At 34.2% G+C, this 24417-nt stretch overlaps 1 long non-coding RNA gene across 1 annotated transcript; it reads left to right on the forward strand.

Moving 5' to 3' along the window:
* Nucleotides 1-1728: 1728 nt before the first annotated feature.
* LOC136042653 (uncharacterized) lies at nt 1729-24417 on the forward strand. Its single transcript, XR_010621373.1, has 3 exons — nt 1729-1902; nt 10443-10596; nt 24386-24417. It is a non-coding gene; the product is annotated as an uncharacterized LOC136042653 (long non-coding RNA).

Below are 24417 nucleotides of genomic sequence, written 5' to 3' on the forward strand. Positions count from 1 at the left end.
GAAAATTGAATATATGACAGGTCGGAATCTTGACTTATCCTAATTCTGACGAAAAACATTTTGTCTTAATTTTGATTTTTCAGTTGCTTTTTCATTGGCTTTAAATTTTCAAAGCACAATTATTGTTAATCAGAGTTTTAAGAATCCAGGTTGTTTCTTATATTTAAGCAATATTTTTACAGATGCTGAAACCTTATAAATTGAATTGAGCAATGGTATTAGGCTCAAAACACTTTTCTTTTGCATCATTTGAGCAGCAGATCTGTTTTGCAAGGTTCTTAATTTTATAATATTAATATTCTTAAAGTTTTGCAAACCTCAGTTCCTTACATGGGGAGAAAAGATGGACGTAGGTGGTTCAAAGTGTCTTCCTAGGAGACCGTCAAGGCTCTGGATGCATTTCTGAGAGGTTTATTCACATAATTCGACTACTTTCCAGGATAGAAAAAAGCTCCTAAACTAAAATTTTACCTATTGTCTCTAATATTCCTTTGAACTTACACAAATTAAAGTAAGATTCAGGGTTTGCAGACCCCTCTTTCAATTTTCTACCTATTGCAGATTTATTGGGACCATGTCTAGATTTTTATGCGTATAGAGTTTGTGTACGTAGCAGGTTTTGCTCGGCTGCCATTGGACTCTGATGAGTTTTACTCCACCACTTGAACTAATCAAATGGCTTAGAAGTTCAAGGGTTGTTTCGAATTGCAACCCAAGTCACTCATCTGTATTGAATTTATCGATGCAGCCAATTGTCCAAGATCAAAAGACACCGTGTACATTCTTTTTGTTCAATTAAATATAGCTCAGTTTATCGGCTAAATCTTCTACTTAAAATATAGAATGAAAGAGCATGCATCCACTATTTCTTTTTGTTTTGTTAAAAGATGTCATGTGAAACTTTTTTGGAAAGTTTGGATTTATGCCTGACTCCATCAAATGAAACAAGCTCTACCGACTGGCTACTTTCAAAATGTTTTTAAAATACAATAAATAAAATCAAATTCCCTATCATAGGAGGTTGGAAGCAGCCTCGCTGTCGGCCAAAAAGTGGATACAGGAGGCAGACGCTACTTTCTTCGCTGAGCAGAGCCCGGCAAAACGTATAAAGCGAAAAAGTGGGCTCCTCAACTCCAAGAATAAGTTTGCATGTACGACATTCTTTTACACTAACACAAGATATCTTTGCCTTCCATCTATATGATTGCCCTTGTCGGTAACTCAAAGCCAATCACTAATCTTCAGTTCTCATGCAATGATTTACAACGGGTAGGCTGCCTGAAGCCAAGCGAGTATTTCCATAATTCAGTCAGTAGGTTTCATCAGTAGTAAATGTGAAAAAGCTTGCACGTGGTTTTTGGTAAGTCTGTCTTATTTCGTTTCAGGGTTGGGGGATTGAATTGAAACTTTCAGGAAAATCTAACAGCATACTTTTCAAAATTTGTCTAAAAAATCCTGTCACTAGTTGTTTCATAGTTTTCAGTGTTTCCTACAAGAAGAAAAAGTCAATAGCCGAATAAGTCAATTGAAGCGAGCAAATTGAGGTCAGTCTGCATATCTATCGGCTGAAGATGTGTGGTTTCCCGTAAGGGTTCCGGTTCAATGAACGCGATTATGCTGAAAAAAAGTCAAAAACTTAACCCTGGATTGAAGGGCAGTGTTTGCGTTCCGCATTCTTACGTCATAAGAGAATCAAAACTTTGGATACTGAGTTGTGTGCTTCTTATGTGGTCGTCCTTCGGTGCGCTCAGAGCGTTAAAATTACCGTCAGTTTGGTTATATTTTTTAGTGGTTACTATTACGGATTATAATTCACTTCCTGGTATTGGCTGGATTTATATCTATTTAAGTGAAGTAGGTTATAAGGTGGCTTTTAATAATGGAATACAACGTTTTTCTAAGGTAACGTACAGATTGAGAAATGGTACACTTGGGAGGGAAAAAAAAGTTAAGACCGATAAAAACGTGCCGTCACATACTTTTAAGGCTTATAAACAGAATGGGTGGAAGTGCAAGATTGAATATATCTTTCTGAGTAATATTTTTGGAGTCAGCTTATTGACATTTTACGGTGGTAGCTATTACGGCTCATAAATTATTCCTTGCTGTTTGCTGAATTTGTATGCAGGTTTTTAGTGAATTAGATGATACAAGTGGCTTTTCGTAAGTTAATATAACATTTTCTGAGGTGACTTGGTGCCCCGTTAAAATGGGGTGCTCTATGGGACAGGGAGGAGGGATAAAGTTAGATACCAAAAGAGCAACCCAAGGCAAAATTTCTTTTTAGTTTAAAGACTTCTCACTATCTGCAATTTGGCGCTTATTGAGCAGGGCCGAGGAAAATTGCGGGGATTGATCTACAATCAACGCCACAATGCGACACGAAAGGAATTTTCGCTCCAAGGCACTACATTATCAAACTTACCTCTTGTGAAGCTGTCTTAGACAAAATATTTCGTAGATTAAACGGATTCAAATACTTTTTATCAATATTTTGAATTTAGTCTACACCGCTTAATGAAATAGATTTAGAGGTTCAATATTTGTCACCTAAGGGAAAATCCAAGGCCACTTTTAATAGGCATCATAAGAGAACTCAAATCGGCTCGTTTATGAATAAACTACTAGCGCTTGGGGAGTCTATTCAGGTCGTTACTCCTAAGAGAAGATCACCTGGAAAGATCGGACTCACTCCTGAGCCCTGGTTGATTATCATCTTTTTTTCAATAACTCTATTCGAAGACGTCTTGGTGAGCTCTGTTTTATTTTTTAGGCCTTTGATTTTTTTATGGCACTTGGTATTTACCAAGTGACATATAGCGATCGCAATTTCTGTCGGTTTGTCTGTCTGTTGGTCTCGCTTTTGGTAGTTTCGGCACTTCCATAAAAGCTTGGACGATGAAAGTGGGCGGGCGCATCAGGGACCAAACGAGATTAAATTAAAAATAGTCTCTTCCCCGATTCGACCATCTGTGGGAGGGGGGAGTGGAAGGACGGTTAATTCGAAAAACTTTGAAAAAATGAGGCATTTTCACTCGCGAATGGGTTATTGGATCCTAATGAAATTTGATATTTAGAAGGACCACGTGTCTCAGAGCTCTTATCTTAAATCCTGACCAGATCCGAAGACATTTGGGGGAGTTGAAGGGGGAAACAGGAAATCTTTGAAAACACTTAGTGTAGGGAGATCGTAATGAAACTTGGTGGGAAGAAGCTCTGCTCTTGGCTCTTCTGGCCTCGTCATAAGTGCCACATGAGCTCTTGGCTCTTGTTTTTTAGGCCGTCAACTTATTGTCTCAAAAATATGTTCGAATGAAATTCAAGATCCCATTAATGGTAAGTTGTAACTCCGGGGTCTTCAATTTTTATGCTGTACAAAAGGGTGGCCAGGCGAAATGATTTTGCAGCAGGCTATTTTAGAATGCATGACAACTCCACGGGCCCCACAGAAATTACATCTGCTGGTATTAGAGCTGCACGAAAAGTACCACACAAAAAGTTTGATTCAATTCCGCTTTCTAGCGCTATTATGAGAATAAGTGAAATATTAAGATGGCTAGGACACGGTCTGCGGATGAAGGACGATTTTCCTAGTACTCATGTATTTTACCGCCAAAACTCTAGTTTACGCTGTGTAAAACTCGAGAACAAACTGGTTTTATATGTGTGTATTAAGAAACAATTAGCTTACGCTTAAATTTATAGGAATTACATAATTTGGGCTATGTATTTGAACATTACGTGGGTAGTTTAGGTTACCCCCCCCCATGTGCAAATATATAGCCCAAACCTGTTTCTAAAGTATGATATTGTCATCATGTTTGGTATTTTTCTTTAAGACTAATCTGACTTCACTTCTTGAGTGTTGGTGGTATAATACATAAGTACCATTGTCCTTCTCGGCCAACCGTCAAGGACTAAACGGAAAGCAGGTCGTCCTGTTTCAGGTTCGGGAGGATCTTGTAAAGACAGATTTAAGGGAAATGAGAATTTCCTGAGAGGGTGTAGAGTGAGGCTTTGAATAGATTGGGTTGAAGGAGGAGAATGCGTAGCTGTGTTGCACTCAGGTGGCTTGGTGCCCTGGTGACTTGTTAGTAATAGTAGAAATATAGATATAGCTTGCAATAAAAAATGCAAAAAATAGCCTAACATCTGCTTTTATAATCGTGTTTACAATTATTCTTGCATGTAATTATAGATAATATAATGATAATGACACTAAACAAGCATTGCAAAGAAATATATCAACTCAAAATGGAAAAAAATATTTATAACTGCAAACTTAGTAGAAAAAAATAAATCATATGAAAACATTTATTTCACTTGTGGAGAAGTGTGGACCGCTGTGATGACCTCAGGTGCCCTTGGTGCTGCAGCGAGTTGTTGTTAGCATTAGTAATAATGCTAGCATTAGTAATCTATTATGCTTAGTAATTATTAGTAATAATGCTTAGCATTAGTAATCTAGTATTTCTTTATTCACGCTTTCATTAGTTCTTGCAAATCGATTTCAATTGTTCATCACAAGTAACATTCATTGCAGTAGCGTTTATTGTAAGTAAATTATTTGTTTTCTCTGCGATATTGGGTGCATATTTTTACTTCAAATAACCAGAACTATTGTTATGCCATTTCATATTCATTTACAAATGTTCTTGCATTGAAAAAAAGTTAGTGGGACGCGACAGAATTTGTCCTTGGGGCTCTCAACAGTCTTGACGAAATTGAGGGATTCCATTGTCTATGATAGTTGTAATGAAAGAGCCCCCCCCCCAAGAAAAAATACATAGGAAAGATCATTACAGTGTTGCTACTACATTAAATTTAAATTAAAAACGGGCAAATATTAATTTAAGAAAAGCAACATTTTTCTGAGGGAAGTAAAGAGCGAAGTTGGAACTTAAAGCGAACAAAGATTATTGCTTCCCAGTCTATCCAACATTTATCAATACAACTAGTACGAATAAACCAACTAATTATATTTCCCAATGCCTGTAGGATTATAGAAAACTAGCGCTTTACTGAAAACACAAAATAATATAGGAGTTTTGGTACAGTAAAAGCGAACCCATCACGGCCACTTCTTACAGAATAAAAATAAAGCAATTTAGGGTTATTGCTTGATTTTTTCGTTTCATTAAATATCATTTCTGCACAATGGCTCAGTCCACTGATTGACTCTCGTTTTGGTTCTGAAAAGGACATTTCATGATTAGTTTGTAGACAAGGGCAAAGTGAAGCCATCTTGATAGTATTAGGACTATGGACTAGTCTTAAAATTTTTTATAGCTTGAAATTCCTTGTCGTATAGAGCACCGGTGGATCCATGGGGTGGGACCTTCGGCCCCAAAGATTTTTCTGGTGCCCTTTTTTCTATTTTTTTTCTTTCTTTTACTCTCTTTTAGAATAAATTTGTCAGTTTGGTCCATTATTGCACCTTTGTCACATTACCCCACTCCAAGATTTTGCTCATTGGCGCCCTTGTCACATTTGTCCCCTCGCAAGATTTTGCTCTTGATCTGCCTCTGATATAGAGAGAAATATCCAGATTTCTAGGGTTCATATTATGGCTTATTTGATCATCCTTTCGAGTAATACTAAAACATTATGGTTCATATTATGGCTTATTTGATCATAAATCAATATTCTTATATTTATGCTTGGCTTCTGTGTTTTCAGTATAGCGCTAGTTTTCTGTAATCCTACAAAAATAGGGAAATATAAGTAGTTGATTTATGTGTATTAGTTTTATTGATACATGTTAGAGAGACTGTGAAGCAATAATCTTTGTTCGTTTTAAATTTCTACTTCGCTCTTTGATTCCTCAAAAAAACTTTGTTTTATTAAACTAAGGTAAAACAAAGGTGGATGGATCAGCATGCGATTAAAACATGGCATGTGAGGCAGCTGCGACGTGATGATGAGCGATATAGCCAAATATGGCGCAGCAGGAAAAAAACGTAAAACCCAGTGCCAAAGGCATACTTTGCCAGTGGGAAGCATCTGTAAAAAGAATCAATATAAGATCAAATTAGAGAATTGAAAACAATTGAGACTTTTAAGTAATGGTGATAACCTGGGCCGTAATTTGCTATGGGGTAGGGGTGGTAGCTGCCCCTTCCAGACCTTGGTTTGTCTTTATAAAGGTACTCGACAGCCACATTAAAAAAACAAAACAGAAATGTGGGTGAAAATCACCACAAAAGAGAAGCCAAAAATACATGGAGCCCAAGGCAGTATCCAGGGATTAGGGGGTTTTAACCCCCCCCCCCTCCAATTTTTTTCTGACTTGTAAAAACGTTACAAAAATTAATATAACCAAATTGTTCACGTGTTTTCAAAGTTTTACCATAAAAAAGCAAAAAAAAAATCCTTTTGTAACCATCTCCTCAAAAAAATAGCTTAGGATTTTTTAGATTACTTTCAAATTTAAGTAATTAGTTCTATGAATCTACATGGTTTAACGCCACAACTTCGACAAAAATGTGGCACTGCGCTAAGAATTTCATAACGTTGAAATAACCAAGAGAAAAACATTTGAAAAGCTGCGATTTCCAGGTATAAATTGACCTAAGATGGTCCCAGGGGACGAAACATATTTTCATTTTGATGTCCTTGGCACTTTAAGAAATTCACAATGGGGAAAGAAGGGTAGGATTATGCGAACTAGACGTACGTAAAATTATAAAGGGGTCTAAAATCCTTAGGCTTACTGTTGAAGGTGGTAAGGTTCAGACTAAAGGCATTGGAAACAAGGAGTATTGTCCTCAGGGGGCTTAACGCTAGGCTTAGATTATAGGGGAAGTCGATGAAAAGTCATGAGTGCCAAAATTCAGTTTGCTTATTTTTTGTCGACAAGATGCTGCTTAAAAATAAACAAATGCTTCCAGTCTCTGTACCGGTAGAATGAAATACTGTTAGTTTTCTCTAGAAAGTATCAAATGATTATTTTTGTTTCTGAAAATTTCTAGGAAGGTCTGATAGACTGTTGCTGTCACATCGACTTACCACCAGAATCCATATACCAATGCTGCCTTGCTATGTTAATTTGACCAAACAACAAAGCGAGAACCGAAATTTTCTCCAGTGTACATCTAATCCTTTTCTGTTTTAAACTTGTATTTCTGGAATATCAACCATTGATAGAATATTTGTCGCCCCACCCTACTGGAAATTCCTCGCTGAGAAAGAATAAACCCACGGGGTAGGAATCAAGCCGATTCTGCAAGACTGCTGGGGGTCATTGATTTTTTTTTAGTATGTCACTCTTCGTACTTAACTCAAATTTGGCAAACCGGTTCTCAAAACTAGATTTCTCTTTCTTCTGTTTCTTCTCATGTAGCAACAAGAAAAAGCGCTTGTCAACATTCCAAGTTTTTATATTCTTGTAGCTTCTAATTCCTGCGACATCGATTAAAAAAAAATGTTGAGTTGTTTGATTACCTGTTTTTCCTTCGAAATTTCTAAATCTTTAGCCATGAAAAGTTTATTAACCTTAGGTGTGTCACTTGATCCACATACGAATAAAAATTCCACCTGACTTATTGATATTCAATAGTGAAGATCAAGGGTAGGCTATAGCCGGAATTTTATTTTACCAAAAAATAAACACTAAATTATTTTGGTGATGATAGTCGGTGAAGTAAAGTGAAGCATCTACTCTTAGCAACGGATTGAACAACATCTATTTTGGCTTTTGCCTTAAAGCGCATTCATAATGAGATTTTACTAAAACCGAAATTTCGGTTGCGCTAATTTGAGCAAATCAGAATTTATTATAGAATTTTCTCAACCAATCAGAAAAAATCTGATTGGCTGAAATAGGCGCTAGCTATATTTCGGTATTGGTGATATCTCATTGTGAATGATCCTTAAATGCCTTGCCAAGGTGTTTCCCGGCCCACCAATGAGAATGATTGGTTTTTGACTTCCTTTGTAATTGTCATCCTGATGACCTCCGAATATTTATGCTTATGGAAATATTAATTAATATCACGGCGAAAAGATAGTAAATGCGTAAACAGCATGTTTTATATCTTTACTGTTTTATGTAGTAAACTTTTACTTTTTAACTTTAGTTTTACTTTACTTTTTAATTTTACTTTCTTATAGTTTATACAACTTTGCTACTAGCAACTTTAAGTTGTTTTTTACTTGGAATTTAATTGTGTTGCAGATTTTCTTTCTTCATTTTTCTCCTTTTTTTACTCTGAAGATAGACTGGGATTTGGGACTAGAAAGCTTCTAACTAACGTCAAAAATATACTGTAAAAGTGCTTTTGTTTTGTCTCTGCTTTATTCTATCCATTAATTCTGTTTTTGTTTTATTTTTCAAAATGATTCATAGCATTTCTTCGCATATATGAACGAAGAAAAGCATGGACACTTCAAATCATGCCACCAAACGCATTGGCATTATGGCCTGAAGGTTTTGCTTTTCTTTGCCACTTTTCAATTAAATTTCTTAGAAAATACGTTCCATGCTATTTTCAAATAGTGCTCAAGTCAGTATTGCTGATGAGCCAACGTAAGTTATTCCATCTAAATGCATTTTAGTTATTCCATCTCCATCAAATGCATTGGGATTAAAGTCTGAAGTATTTGCGCTTCTTTGCCACTTTTTAATTAAAGTTCTTAGAAACTACGTTCCATGCTATTTTCAAATAGTGCTCAAGTCAGTATTTCTGATGAACCAACGTAAATTATTCCATGTAAATGCATCTTAGTTATTCCATCTCCATCAAAAGTTCTTAGAAACTACGTACCGCGTTATTGTCAAATAGTGCTCAAGTCACTATTGCTGATGCGCCAACGTAAGTTATTCCATCTAAATGCATCTTAGTTATTCCATCTCCATCAAAAGTTCTTAGAAACTACGTACCGCGTTATTGTCAAATAGTGCTCAAGTCACTATTGCTGATGAGCCAACGTAAATTATTCCATCTAAATGCATCTTAGTTATTCCATCTCCATCAAATTCATTGGGATTAAAGTCTGAAGTATTTGCGTTTCTTTGCCACTTTTTAATTAAAGTTCTTAGAAACTACGTTCCATGCTATTTTCAAATAGTGCTCAAGTCAGTATTTCTGATGAGCCAACGTAAATTATTCCATGTAAATGCATCTTAGTTATTCCATCTCCATCAAAAGTTCTTAGAAACTACGTACCGCGTTATTGTCAAATAGTGCTCAAGTCACTATTGCTGATGAGCCAACGTAAATTATTCCATCTAAATGCATTTTAGTTATTCCATCTCCATCAAATGCATTGGGATTAAAGTCTGAAGTATTTGCGTTTCTTTGCCACTTTTTAATTAAAGTTCTTAGAAACTGCGTTCCATGCTATTTTCAAATAGTGCTCAAGTCAGTATTTCTGATGAGCCAACGTAAACTATTCCATGTAAATGCATCTTAGTTATTCCATCTCCATCAAAAGTTCTTAGAAACTACGTACCGCGTTATTGTCAAATAGTGCTCAAGTCACTATTGCTGATGAGCCAACGTAAATTATTCCATCTAAATGCATTTTAGTTATTCCATCTCCATCAAATGCATTGGGATTAAAGTCTGAAGTATTTGCTTTTCTTTGCCACTTTTCAATTAAATTTCTTAGAAAATACGTTCCATGATATTTTCAAATAGTGCTCAAGTCAGTATTGCTGACGAGCCAGCGTAAGTTATTCTATCTAAATGCATCTTAGTTATTCCATCTCTATCTGGGATTCAAGTTTGAATTTTTTACATTTCTTTGCCACTTTTCAATTAAATTTCTTTTGGAATAGCGAGGTATTGAGGAGGGGACGAACCCCCTCATATAAGTAATAATTTCTGTCCCTTTTTAAGTTCTACTGTTGCTCCTTACTTTCAGATAAAACCTGTTTTTTTTTTTTTTATTTAATTTGAATGAAAAAGGTAGTTTATATTTGTGCATTTTATTGCGCAATATCTGCTCAAGATCATGCTGAACTCGTGAGGTTTTTTTTCATTTCAAAGTTCGTTAACATACATATCTGAGAAAAATACACAAATGTAAAATTGCTATTTTGTTTCTATTTAGTACTTCTCTGAATTACCTTTTTTCGTCAGCTACAGATCTTTAATATTGCTGCTAAGCAAGTTTGCAGGAGAGGAGGAGCCTTTTGGTCCCCCTCCCCCCCCCACAAAATCTCGACGTTCTTTAATCTGGCCTCTATATTTTCATTATTATATTTTCTGATTTACATTTGTGTTCTTTCTTATATTTTCCTGTAGCTTGCCTAAAAATGTGTTGCCATTTCCCCCCTTCATAAAATTAGTTTTTGCATCTGTGTCGGGTAAAACGGCCACAACTTTCAAAGCTGACTTTCGAGAATGGTCTTTTGCAGGTTCCACTTTCAGGGGAAGATTCGGTATATCTTTAAACCGTCTTTGAAGTCTGATTTTGATCTTAAATATTATTTCCAGTCGTGGAGGGTGTACTAGAAAAAAGATGTCCTTCGAATCTTCAGCTGTTGAGTTTTCACAACAAAGTATTGTCTCAGTGATGGACAAATTCGTCAAAGCTGTGGCGAATATGAACGAGAATATTCTGGTGCCTCGAAAACTAATGGACGGAAAGGTAATTTTACTTTCATTTCCATTTGGCTGGCTTACCGTTTCCATATGAATCTTCATTAATGTCGGTACTTGCGTGTTATAGCGACTACACTTCAGTGGCGGATCCAGGTGGGGGCGCGGGGGACGCGCCCACCCCCTAACGTAGTGTTGGATTTTGGAATAATATCGTATTGCCATATTAAATGTCATATTTTTCGTTAAGTGTGAACAGCTTTTCATTTTTTTGTGGCGGGGTGGTTTCTATAACTTACTATTTTTTATATCAATAATATATTTTTACATCATTTTGATCTCAACAGATTTATTAGAACTTTAACCCTCAAGTGATTTTAGATTAAATTTACGACCATTTCCACAACCTACCTACGGCGTATAATCGTTGAGGTTCCATTTAAATTGCTGGTATTTCTTTTTTCGTAAGTTTATCGAAGTAAAATATTTTGCGCCCCCCGCTAAAAAATCCTGGATCCGCCTCTGCAACACTTTGCTCTTGATCTGTAGTGAAAACGGCTTTTCTTGTGTCCACTTGGAGATAATCAACTTATCTTGAGTGAGATAAACGGTATCTAGGCAGGTATATTTTAATCAAATATTTAATATATAGAGGTGGTTATGCTAGGTATATAATATAATTTGTTCTGGAGGGCCTGCTTTCCATAATTCTCTATTATAGCTTCCATAATTTTTTTACTAAATTTTTATGTTTTCATCATATTTCGGTATATCTCATTATCATTAACCTAACTTGTCTTCTTTGGTGCGGTCGCTATAACACGTTAGTACCTTAATGTCTTACAAGCTGATATTAATAGCTCATATTAAACTTTATACTTGATATTTGTGTCAAGTTATGTCTAACCGGTAATCAAACAGTTCGTGGTAACGAACTGTAGTAAGGAGCGACCCGGCTCAATAGTAACTTAGACTCTAAAAATGAAATTTTTGTACCAATAGTTACATCAAACGAATTGCATTTTAATGCTGATTTTAAATATATGAGTTTCATCAAATTTAGTCTTACCCATCAAAAGTTACGAGCCTGAGAAAATTTGCCTTATTTCAGAAAACAGGGGGAAACACCCCCTAAAAGTATACAATTTTAACGAAAATCACACCATCAGATTCGGCGTATCAGAATAACCGGATGTAGAGGTTTCAAGCTCCTATCTACAAAAATGTGGAATTTCGTATTTCCTGCCAGAAGACAGATCACGGATGCGTGTTTATTTGTTTTTTTTTCTGTTTTTTTTGTTTTTTTTTCCCAGGGGTGATCGTGTCGACTCAATGGTCCTAGAATGTCGCAATAGGGCCCATTGTAACCGAAATTAAAAGTTATAGTGCCCTTTTTAAGTGACCCAAAAATTGGAGGGCACCTAGGCCCCCTCTACGGTCTCTTTTCCCCAAAGCCACCGGATCAAAATTCTGAGATAGACATTTTATTCATTATAGTCGAAATGCCTAATAACTATGTCTTTGGGGACGACTTAATCCCCTACAGTCCTCGTGGGAGGGGCTGCAAGTTACAACCTTTGACCAGTGTTTACATATAGTAATGGTTATTGGAAAGTGTACAGACATTTTCAGGGGATATTTTTGTTGTTTTTTTTTGGGGGGGGGGGAGAAGCTCAGGGGGGTACGTGGGAGGATCTTTCCATGGAGGAACTTGTCATGGGGGAAGAGAATTTCAATGAAGGGTGTGCAGGATTTTCTAGCATTATTTAAAAAAACAATGAAAAAATAAATCTGAAAAGTTTTTTCAACTGAAAGTAAGGAGCAGCAATAAAACTTAAAACGAACAGAAATTATTACGCATATGAGGGTTCACCTCCTCGTAATACCTCGCTCTTTTCGCTAAAGTATTTTTAGTAATTTCAACTATTTATTCTACGGCCTTTGTTATTAAGGGGTCATTCTTAAGGAATTGGGAGAAAATTTAAGCTTTAGTGTAAACAGCAAGGCATTGACCAAGGGACGAACCCCCTCATATACGTAATAAAAACATACGAATATAGAAGTTCGTTACGTAAGTTAATTTGTAAGCTACGCATATTTTTTTTACTAATGAAAACGTTCGTAAAAAATTAAAAGTTCTAGTTGCCTTTTTAAGTAATCCAAAAATTGGAGGGCAACTAAACCTCCTCCCCCGCTCCTTTTCTTCTCAAAATCTTCGAATTAAAACTATGAGAAAGCCATTTAGCCAAAAAATGCAGATTTCTTTTAATTATTTATGTGCGGAGAGCCAAAATCAAAACATGCATTAATTCAAAAACGTTCAGAAATTAAATATAAAACGTTAAAAAACGTTATTAAATTAAAACGTTCAGAAATGAATAGAAACTACACCGTATATGAAATGGGCTTCTCCTCCTCAACGCCCCGCTCTTTACGCTAAAATTTTTGCTGTTTTAAAAAGTAGAGTTACAAGAAAGAATTAAATTTTAGCGTAAAGAGCGGGGCGTTGAGGAGGAAAAGCCCCTTTCATACGGAGTAATTTCTTTTCGTTTTAAGTTTTAATGTCGCTCCTTACTTTCAGCTAAAAAAAAACTTGTTTTTTTATTTAATAAAATATTAGGAACGAATATCGATGGGAAACTACGGCTGGTCTTTAAGAATATTTAGTAACAATTATCGCGAAAATTGACCGAAAAGCAAATCTACTGAAATTTATGGAAAAACCGTCTTTTTAAGACATTTTCCTTAAATTTCATACGGGATACCTTAAACCTTAAAATAGATACTCGTGGTAAGTCGTGTCTTACCAACATTAGAATGTCAGTGGCGAATATCCAATAGAATAACCTTTAAGACCATTTAGTAAAAATTTTCACGAATATTGACTGATTAACCAAATATACTGAAATTCACTGGAAAATTGTATTTGGCTTTTTAACAAATCTTCAAAGTTGGGAAAACTGGGAATTAAATTTCTCATGAGAGAGACCTAAATATGCAGATATAAATTGTTTGTTAGTAACGGGTGCAAAATTAAAAAAAAAGAACATTGATAGAAAATCAATGAAAAGAAAGCTAAAATTATTTAATACCAAACAGCTGAAGATATAGTTGTCACTGGGAATTAACAGGTTCTTAATGTTTTAATTTTTACTGACGAAAAAATTGGCATGCTTATCCAATTAGTTTTGCTTGTTTATTTTCACGTATCAACGTGGCAACACTGACAAAAATTTGACAATAAATTAAATGCTTCATAATTCTAAACAACCAAAAGAAAAACTTTGGCAAATTGAGGTTTTCAGGTGTGAATTCAAATGGATCCGAGAAGAATATATGTGAAGATAAGAAAAAATTTGAAAGAAGAAAAAACAAGGATATTTATAGCCAGTGAAAATGAAAACCTAATGCAAATATCTCGACCGAGACTTTCTGCTGTGCAAAAAAAGAAGCTTAAAAAGCAACCACTAAAATAAATAAAAACAAAACATTAAAAATCCCTACTAAAACAGAAGTAAAGTAAAATAGAAATAAAGGAGTCAATGTTTTTATTTTAATATTCTTGGCACTTCAAATAAATGGACCAGCCCTCATCTTGACACGGCGAGTCCGTTCTGACGTCAGAAGTTTTCTAAATATTAATATTTTCTTCTGTTTCAAAAATGGAAAAAGGTGTAGCGCGATTTTTTCGAAAAGCGGAAAAATGCTGAAAATGGGTTTTGACCGAGGACAACCGCCTGATCTCATTCTTTTTTGCATATTTCTATGTAAAAGCTGAGGGACAACACAACCTTGGAGTCAACGGCAAATCGTATCTTATACAATGTTTTGTTATAATGTTCAATTCAAATTTCTTCAATTCATAAAGAAGATGACGTAAACCAACATTCACATATAGAATATATCCGGGTTGCAGCGGTAGTTTGCAACATAGTAAGAGACGGTCACGTCCCATAGTAAAGAACAAAATAGCCAATAACTCCTGTCAGGTCAAAAAAAGAAGTACACTATTATAACTGCCTTATCCAATACCCCTATATAGGAAACTGACTGTCTCTTAGCTGCAGTAACAAGGAAAATATATTGGTTCGAAAATCAAGAAAAGTGGCTCCAAAGACGATATTCTGCATCGAGGGCATATTTCTTCGTTTTTCTTCTTTTCCACAGATAGCTTGACCCTAGAATTTTATATACAGAAATGAGGTCAGGGACTGAAGTTGAACTATTGAACTAACAGGAATTGCAGTTGGTTTTGTTCAGCTTGTTTTTGCAAACATTCAACAAGTGTTTTTAAGGAAAAGTCAAAGACAATTCATTACTGCTATTAATGTTACATAGGAGTTAAAATCTATTTTTAAATCATCGTTAGTATAACCGATCTGTCAAATAGATTTCTTATTGTATCAAACCACCTGCTTTAGGTAAAACTAATACAAGTAGGCATTCTATTTTTCCAACTTTCACATTTTCAAGCCTTTTTTGTTTACATTAGTGAAAGTAATCACAAACCAAATCCGTTTTCCGTAGGGCGTAGACTTCATGTATTGGTGATCAGTAATGGTAACAATGATACAGTTTGTGGCAACGAACTAAAATTATGGAGCAACTCGTGCTAATAATAACTTAAACTTATAAATAATAAAATATCAAAACATTAATTCGTTAAATGTAATTAATTAATTCTTTTAAAGTTATTTAATTTTAAAGTTTAATAATTATTAGTAAATAATTATTAGTAATAAATTTTAATAATTATTAGTTCATTAATTCTTTTAAAGTTTATTAATTATTCTTTTAAAGTTTAATTAATTCTTTAAACATTAATTCTTTAAAGAATTTATTAATTCTTTAAATTCAATTCTTTAAATGAATCACCTTTGTAGGATAGCTCAAAGTAAATCAATTTCAATAAGTAAAAAACTATTCATCAAAAGTTATGAGCCTGAGAAACCTTCTTTAATTTTAGAAAAAAGGGGAACACTCCCAAGAAAGAACGTAAAACAAACAAAAATCATCCCGTATTTGAGGGGGCTGCCCCTCTCCTCAAACACCGCTTTTCACGCTTAAGTTTGAATTGCTCCCCCAGTTAATGCTTTAACACAAGGAGACTGAGAGTTGGACAAAGAACATTTTCACAATCCCTAAAGAATGGTGGTAGGGGTCTAATTGATTAAAATTTACTTTTTTAAAATATTTTTTCAGTTGTTATGAAAGACAATCGGTAAGCAAAACACATGCTACTGTCAACAAGGTAGATTTGTTGCACCCAAAAATGTTTTCAGTAAAGCATGAGAAAATCATTAGTACACAGAGAAAGAGGCTGAAGGGGGAGCAGCCTCCTCAGATAAATAACAGCTAATGTTTCTTTTTTATTTTTAGTGTCGCTCTTTACTTTCGTCTGATAAACTTTTTTTTTTTGTTTATCTTAAAATGATAAAAGTTATATAATAAAATAGCAATAACAATGAGATTAACAAATAAAACGATAGTGTTTTTTATTTTTGTATTTTGAAGGTTTTGCTTATACAAAATAATTCTTTTCTGTTTTAATTATTATTAAAGTCACCCTTTACTTTCATTTTACAAACTTTTTTTTCATTTGGTTTCTGTTGGTTTTGAGCGTCAGTTTAGGGGATTCCCCCAATCATTTGGAGAGAAAAATTACTATCTAGCCCATGCCCCTCGATTATCCAGATGTGGACCTTTCTTGACTCTTCCCCCAGCTAAAAATCCTGGAGCTACGTTCCTGATTATCAGTTCCATCCAAAATACTTCATTTCTTGGACTTCTTCTTAAAAATATCTTTATTCCCAATTCGCTTCCACAAACTGTTTGAAAATAATCCACGAATCCTTTTCGTCTCGTCATTAATTCTCATGAGTTTTTCGCCGCAATGGGTAAGACCCAGGCTTCGCTTCGCTAGGCATTTTAAATTTGCAAGTTTACTTATTTTATTTACTTTAAATGTTGCGTTTAAGCGTAATTTTTTTTACATACTTGGAATCAATCTAAAATAGAAATTCTTATTTTGTAGATATTGCTTGCCAACCTTCGTTTATTAGAATTTACATTACTATTGGCATGGGTAAATCCGTCGAATGTCGCTAGAGTTGGTCGTGCTTTCCTTACAGATCGTTATCACGATCTGTTTGAAAGAATTAAATAAAAAACAAGTTTTTTTGACTGAAAGTAAGGAACGACATTAAAACTTAAAACGAATAGAAATTATTCCGCTATATGAAAGGGGCTGTCCCCTCTTCAACGCCTCGCTCTTTACGCTAAAGTTTGACTCTTTCTCACAACTCTACTTTTAAAACAATAAAAAACGTTAGTAAAGAAAGGAGAGTTTAGGAGGGGACAGCCCCTTTCATATACGGAATATTTTCTGTTCGTTTTAAGTTTTAATGTCGCTCCTTACTTTCAGATTTTGAGAAACATGGGTGGGGGAGGGGGCCTAGTTACGCTCCAATTTTTGATTACTTAAAAAGAGTACTAGAACTTTTAATTTGATTTGCGAACTTTTTTGTTAGTAATAAATATTCTCAACTTACAAATTAACTTACGTAACGAACTTCTATACTTGTATAATTTTATTACATACATGAGGGGGTTCACCCCCTCGTAAATACCTCGCTCTTTACAATAAAGTTTGAATTTTGTTCCGATTCTTTAAGAATGACCCATGAATCACAAAGACCGTTTAAATAGAATAAATAGCTATTTTGAAATTACTAAAAATACTGTAGTGTAAAGAGCGAGGTATTGAGGAGGGGACGAATCCCCTCATATACGTAATAATTTCTGTTTATCTTAAGTTTTAATGTTGCTCTTTAATTTTAGTTAAAAAAACTCGTTTTTTTATTTCATTTTCAATTGTTTTTTAAATAATGCTGGAAAATCCAGTATCCCCTTTATGGAGATTATCTCCCCCATGAAAAACTTCTCTGTGGAAAGATCCTCCTGCGTAAACCCTCTCCCCCACCAGAAAAATTCCCCCTTGAAAACGTTTGTTTACCTCCCAATAACCAATACAGTGTGTAAACAATGGGCAAAGTTCATAACTTGCAGTTCTTCACCCGGGGACTGGGGGGGGGGGGGGGTTACGTCGTTCTCAAAAATATACTTAATAGATTTTTCGAATATGCTGAACAAAATGGCTATTTCAGAATTTTAATCCGGTGACTTTGGGAAAAATGTGCGTGGGAGGGGGCCTAGTTGGCCTGCAATTTTTTGGTCACTTATATAGAGCACTAGAACTTTTGATTTTCATTCAAACGAGCCCTCTCGTGTTGTTTTAAGACCACTGGGTCAACACGATCCCCCCTGGGAAACAAAAATAAAAAACGATAGAAAAAACTGAAAAAAAATGATTCTTCGGGCAAAAAATACAAAGTTCCACATTTTTGCAGATAGTAGCTTGAAGCCTCTACAGTAGGGTTCTCTGATACACTGAATCTGGTGGTGGTTTTTTTTTATTAAGATTCTTTGACATTCAAGGGGGGTTTCTTCTTTTTTGAAAATAAGGCAAATTTTTTCAGGCTCTTAACTTTTGGTGGGTAAGACTAAACTGGATAAAACTTATATATTTCAATCAGCATAAAAATCTGATTCTTTTGACGTATCTATTAGTATTAAAATTCCCTTCTTTAGAGATTCGGTCACTATTGAGCCAAGTCGTTCCTTACTTACAGTTCGAACTGTTTTATAGTACGCGAAAACAATACGGGTAACTTTCGTAATTTGTAGGTCTTGCTGGTATATGAAAGGTGTTGCCCCCTCCTAAACACTTGGCTCTTCACAGTAAATTGTTACTTAGTACTTAATCTATATATATAAAAATAAGTTGTCTGTGGATCTGTGGATCGTGGATCAGGTGACGTCGGATTTGTCCGCATATGACGTCTGAATTATTTCACACTAATACAAAATAAGAAAAAAAAACTAAAAAAGGTAAAAACTACAAAAAAAACTAAAAAGAAAAAAAAAACTAAAAAAGCTAAAAAACTAAAAAAAACTAAAAAAAGGTAAAAAACTAAAAACTAAAAAAAACTGAAAAAACTAAAAAAAAGGCAAAAACTACAAAAAAAACTAAAAACTAATAAAAAAACTAAAAAATCTAAAAAACTAAAAAAACTAAAAAAACTAAAAAAAGGTAAAAAACTAAAAAAAACTAAAAACTAAAAAAGAAAAAAACTAAAAAAAGGAAAAGACTGAAAAATAAAAGAGAAAAAGAAAACTAAAAAAATATGAATAAAAATACAAAAAAATGAAAAAGATAAAAACTACAAAAAAACTAAAAAGAAAAAACGAAAAAAAACTAAAAAAGCTAAAAAAAAGGTAAAAACCAATAAAAAAACAAAAAAGAAAAAAAGGAAAAAAACTAAAAATTTTTTTCAAGGTTCGAACTTTGGCTTTAGCATTAATATAAAAGAAGCAAAAATCTAAAGAAGGTAAAAACTACAAAAAAAAAAAGAAAACAAAATAAAAAAATCTAAAAAAGCTTAAAAACTAAAAAAAAAACTAAAAAAAGATAAAAAACTAAAAAAAAAACTAAAAAAAGGAAAAAACCATAAAATAAACTAAAAACTAATAAAAAAAAAATTAAAAAAAGCTAAAAAACTAAAAAAACTAAAAAAGGTAAAAACTAAAAAAACTAAAAAAGAAAAAAAACTAAAAAAAGGAAAAAACTGAAAAATAAAGGAGAAAAAGAAAACTAAAAAAATATAAATAAAAATAAAAAAACTAAAAAGATAAAAACTTCAAAAAAAACTAAAAAGAAAAAAGAAAAAAACTAAAAAACCTAAAAAAAGGTAAAAACCAATAAAAAAAAAACTAAAAACAAAAAAAGGGAAAAATCGAAAATTTATTTCATCATAAGTTTTCAACTGACGAAATTACAGACCGGGACATCGGGACACAAATGACGACGGGGACACCGGCACATAGGGAATATGAATGACGACACTCAAAGAGAAAGCGACCGGGACAAAGGGAATGTTCGATTAGCAATCAACAAAGCACCGGGACACAAATGACGACCGGGACACAGGGAGTATAAATGACGACCAGGATATAAGTAAAAAAAACTAAAAAAAAGGTAAAAACTACAAAAAAACTAAAAAGAAAAAAAATAAAAACTAATAAAAAAACTAAAAAATCTAAAAATCTAAATAAACTAAATAAGAAAAAAAATAAAAAAGGAAAAAAATAAAGGAGAAAAACAAAACTAAAAAACGAATGTATATACAGACCGGGACACCGGGATACAAATGACGACCGGGACACAGGGAATATAAATGACGACCGGGACACAGGGACACAACTACAACGGGGACGCCGGGGGGCACAGGGGGATATAAATGACGACCGAGACACCGGGACACATGGAATATAAATGACGCCCGGGACACTCAAAGAGAAATCACAGACTGGGACACCGGGACACAAATGACGACCGGGACACAGGGACAAAACTACAAAGGGGATGCCGGGGGGCACAAGGGGATATATAAATGACGATGGCGACACAGGGAATGGTAGATTAGCAATCACCATCAACAAAGCTCAAGGGCAATCATTAGAATCATGAGGTATAGATCTGAATACGGATTGTTTTCCCATGGACCATTATATGTTGCATTTTCAAGAGTCGGTAAACAATTTATTTATATGCACAGACAATGGGACAGCAAAGAATGTTGTATATTCGCAAGTTTTACGTAGTTAAAAACATATATATATATATATATCTATATGCAACCTGTAAACAATGTGGACAAATTCCACAACCTATAGCCCTATCTGCTATATAAATGTAGTTGCCCCCTCCTAAACACCTCGCTCTTCATGCTAAATTATTGTTTATTACTTAAAAAATATTCTTAATGGTCTAATTAAGTGACCCTTGTGTTCTAGGACTCGTTATTAATGGCTTGGGATAAAATCCAAACATTAGCGTAAAGAGCGTGATTTTGAGGAAGGGAAATTATTCCGTATATGAAGGGTTGCCCTCTTCTTAATATCTTGCTCTTAAAGCTATAGCTACATTCAAGAGGGGGAAACCCTTTAAATACGGAATAATTTCTGATTGGTTCGGGTTTTAATGTTGTTCCTTGCTTTCAGTTAAAAAAAAAACCATGTTTATTTATTTAATTTCTGATCGTTTTTCAAATAATACCGGTAAATCTGCCTCACTCTTCATGAAATATACCCCTCCCCCTCATTGGAAACTACTCCGAGGAATTTCATCCAACGTATAGTGAGCCCCCTCCGTCAAATTCCTTCGAGATAAGTCCCTCCTCGCTGAAAATTCCCCCAGCGTAAAATGTTTTGAAGACGATTCAACATGAAAGATTTTTCTTATCATACTTTTATTTGTAAAAAGACTTTAATTTCTAATCGGTTTCTCAATCACTCTAGATAAACCCCCTTCCGTTGAAATTTTTTCCTGAATCCAAAACATGCGGAAAATAACCCCCAAATAATTCCCACGAAACATATCCACATGCAAACTTGATTCGGCAAAGAGAATATAAGACAGTTAAAAATAATTTCGTATAGGAATTTTGTCAGGAAAAAATTTTCCCTGGAAAATTCACCCCCAGAAAATTCCCTCTCCAAGGAAGATACTCCCTATGGAAATCTACCCAAGCACAAAATCTCCCACCGAAAAATGTCTGTATAGATCTCAATAACAACTACTACACGTAAACAATGGGAAAATTTTATAACTTACAGGCCTCTCCCCACGGACTCTGGGGAGCGGGGTCACTTTACCCCTAAACTCTTAATTACTTGATATTTCAATTATACTGAACAAAATGACTGTCTAAAAATTTTGATCAGATAACTTTGGAAAAAAAGGGGCGTGGAGAGCGGTCAGTTGTCCACCAACCTTTATTGTTACAAAAAGAATTCTCTGATACGCTGAATTTGATGGCATAATTTTCTTGAAGATTCTATGATTTTTCGGCGTGTTTCCCCCTTTTTTGAAAATGAGGCAAATTTTTTCAGGCTCGTAACTTTTGATGGGTAAGACGAAACTTGATGAAACTTATATATTTACAATCAGCATACAAATTTAATATTTTGGTGTATCTATTGGCATCAAAATTCCGTCTTTCAGAGTTTCGGCTTCTATTGAGTCGGGTCGCTCCTTGCTTACAGTTCGTTACCACAGTTCGTTACTACAGTTCGTTACTACGAACTGTTTGATGATTTCACTTTGTTTTAAGTTTTACCGCCGCTCTTTTTGTATTTGAAGTTTTTTTTTTTTTTAAATTAAATCTGACAGAGTACAGCTGATTATTGGCTAGTTTTATTCGCATTATTTTATATTATAACCCGATAATTTTAAATTCAATTCAGACATTCAGTTTAGGAAATCTTAAATGGAAAAAAGGGAAATTTTACCCATTGTCAAATCTTAAGGATGGCGATTTATTTTTCTGAAAATCTATATGGCTGACTGTCCTGTCCCCTTCCCAGTGGACTCCCTAGGCTTGCATGTGACTATAATTATCAATCTAACGGTAAAATATCTGAACAGTTGAGAGGGTCCCACCACCTCAGTACCAATAATTTCGATTAAAAGCCAGTTTTTTAAGAATTGGAAACAATTATCTGAGGAAATTCCCCAAAGGAATCCGTATACAAATCCACCTATGTACCAGCCACAGATAAAAATTTAAACTTGTGTCCATATGAAGGCGGATCCAAGAAGTACCTGTGAGCATGGGAACACAACCATGAACCCAACTTCCTTCCTGGTTTACTAGTAATTATGCAATTTCAGGTTGCTTCATTCAGTCTGTGGTCAGAAACTAGTGAACAATAATAAACCACGACCTTTGCAAATTACAGTTTTAGGTGCTTGTTTGCTTGTAAGCCTGTGTAGGTTTTTTTTTTTTTTTACTTTCAGTAAACCTGGCACACGACATTAAATATGCATCGTACTATTTTTGTTTGGCAGTGGTCTCCAATACTGAATCTTCTACTTGAATTACCTTGACATTTTATCTTATCAGGGAATATACCTTGAAGCATTATTTTTTAAACTGCTGTGGACAAAGGTCGGTTCAAAGAGTTTGCGTAACTTTTAAGTGACAAAATCTACCGGTTGCAGTTTTGTTCAACCATAACTGTTGTATGCTTGTTCTTTCAGACATTTAAAAATTTAAAGGATAGTAAATAAAAATGAAAAACAACTAACAAAACTCTGTCGTCAGTAGGCCCACCAACCCAAAGTCACAACTCAGCCTAACCAAAAGCCAGTCTATTTTATAAATGCCAGGTATTGGCCTATAATTCTCTTTAAAAAATGCTGTAATCCTACCAATTACCCGATTTTCTTTGGAATGTTCTAGTTTTTAATGAAGTCGCTAGACACTACATTGTTCATGACACTAATATTTTTAGTTCACATCTTGTCATGTTAAATTGTCAAGTCTTGTGACAGTGACAACGTAAGAATATGTCAGTTTTTTAACAGTGTTGTCAATTTACGAAAACTTAAATATGGATGCTAATATATTTTTCAGAATCTAAGGAGTCGAGGCCAATTTTAGCTTTTTTTACTTTTTTACTATGAAAACACAAAAAAAAGACTTTCTATGATGAAATTCTCCCTCCACTCCCAAAAGGAAGTTATAAAACTTCTAGAAGGGGGTCAAAAACGAGGGGAGAAGTATCCTCAATTGACACCAATTTTTTCTGATTTTAAATATAAGAAACTGCAATTTACCTTTTTCCATAGTAGAAGTCTACAAATTAGCTAAACGCGATACAAATTTCTGCGTATTAAATGTTTAATGCAATAATGTTATACGATATATGAACGAATTGGTACTTTGGCATCGATGCTAAGTATTTCCCATCCAGATTAACGAGCTTTGCCTTCAAAGCCATATCCAGGGGAAAATGAATATAAAAATTTTCTGATGCGTTTTTTTTAAGTCTTTGGTACCCCCTCCCCTCAAAAAACTCCTGATTACAGCCCTGCTTGTCCTAGTTGCATATCAGCTGCATTTATTGGACAGGTCTTATGTTGCACCTTTTGCTATCCTTTGTAAGCCACCCTTTGAAACAAAATATACCCGATCAAGTGGCCTGATCGCTCTTCCTATATATTATTTGTCTCTCATTATAACGAGGAGTTTTCATTTTTATAAACTGAATCATATTTCGTTTTTCTGTGAAATGTGGAAATAGTTGGAGCTTCAAGCTTTTGAAGTCAAAATTAAGATTGTTTTATATTAGTATTATCACTTTGTTTCCCTTTGATTTTTCACTTCTTCACATTTTAAGATTTTATTACTTCTATTTATTATTTTTTCACAGTATATTGTTTTACGAGATATGGCCATTAAGCATAACGATAATTTTATATTATAACTGTTGTTTATCAGATAAATTTTATATTAAAATGGGGAATAAAACATATACACATTTAGATGTAGAATATAGTTTTTTTTTTGCTTTTTTATATACCAGACATTTTCTTAACAACGAACTTTGATCCTATGGGTTTTTTCAAACCATTTATTTTATTTGATCACATTTATGTTATCGTTCAATTTTACTATACTTTTATTTGAGACATATGAGTTTTGTTTGCCCTCTTCTGGCACTTTGTCGGGCCAGAACACGAATAAATTCGCATATCCTCTAGTGTACGAATATAATCGAATATATATTACAGTATCTGAATACATCTTGTATTATAAGGCTAATTTATTTGACTTTTTTGTAACAAGCTGTTATTTTTTTAGCTTACTTTATGGACTATTTTATGGACTCTATGGACTATCATATTTTATGGACCCAATAATTCTTTTCAGGTTGGAAGCGACTCCAATTTAGAGGTAAACAT

This window comes from Artemia franciscana, unplaced genomic scaffold (genome assembly GCF_032884065.1).
Source record: "Artemia franciscana unplaced genomic scaffold, ASM3288406v1 Scaffold_1669, whole genome shotgun sequence".
NCBI classification, from domain to species: domain Eukaryota; kingdom Metazoa; phylum Arthropoda; class Branchiopoda; order Anostraca; family Artemiidae; genus Artemia; species Artemia franciscana.